The following is a 699-nucleotide window of genomic DNA, read 5'->3' as shown; positions in this document are numbered from 1 at the left end:
GGTTGCAGTGAGCCTAGATCACACCATTGCACTCCAGCCTGGACAAGAGCAAAACTTCCCCTCAAAAAAAAAAAAAAAAAAAAAAAAAAAGAAAGAAAGACAAAGACAGAGGAAAAGACTATTTCTTGGGAGAAAAGGATCAGACAATATGAATATTCATACCAAAAAGTATACCAGGTCAGGCATGGTGGCTCACTCCTGTAATCCCAGCACTTTGGGAGGCTGAGATGGGTGGATCACCTGAGGTCAGGAGTTTGAGACAATCCTGGCAGACATGGCAAAACCCCATCTCTACTAAAAATACAAAAATTAGGCCGGGCGCGGTGGCTCAAGCCTGTAATCCCAGCACTTTGGGAGGCCGAGGCGGGTGGATCACGAGGTCAAGAGATCGAGACCATTCTGGTCAACATAGTGAAACCCCGTCTCTACTAAAAATACAAAAATTAGCTGGGCATGGTGGCCTGTGCCTGTAATCCCAGCTACTCAGGAGGCTGAGGCAGGAGAATTGCCTGAACCCAGGAGGCGGAGGTTGCGGTGAGCCGAGATCGCGCCATTGCACTCCAGCCTGGGTAACAAGAGCGAAACTCCGTCTCAAAAAAAAAAAAAAAATACAAAAATTAGGCAGGTATGGTGAGGGGTGCCTGTAATTAGCTTCTCAGGAGGCTGAGGCAGGGAAATTGCTTGAACCTGGGAGGCAGA

The sequence above is a fragment of the Saimiri boliviensis genome, chromosome 11 (genome assembly GCF_048565385.1).
Source record: "Saimiri boliviensis isolate mSaiBol1 chromosome 11, mSaiBol1.pri, whole genome shotgun sequence".
NCBI lineage: Eukaryota > Metazoa > Chordata > Mammalia > Primates > Cebidae > Saimiri > Saimiri boliviensis.
This window is presented reverse-complemented; position numbering follows the sequence as displayed.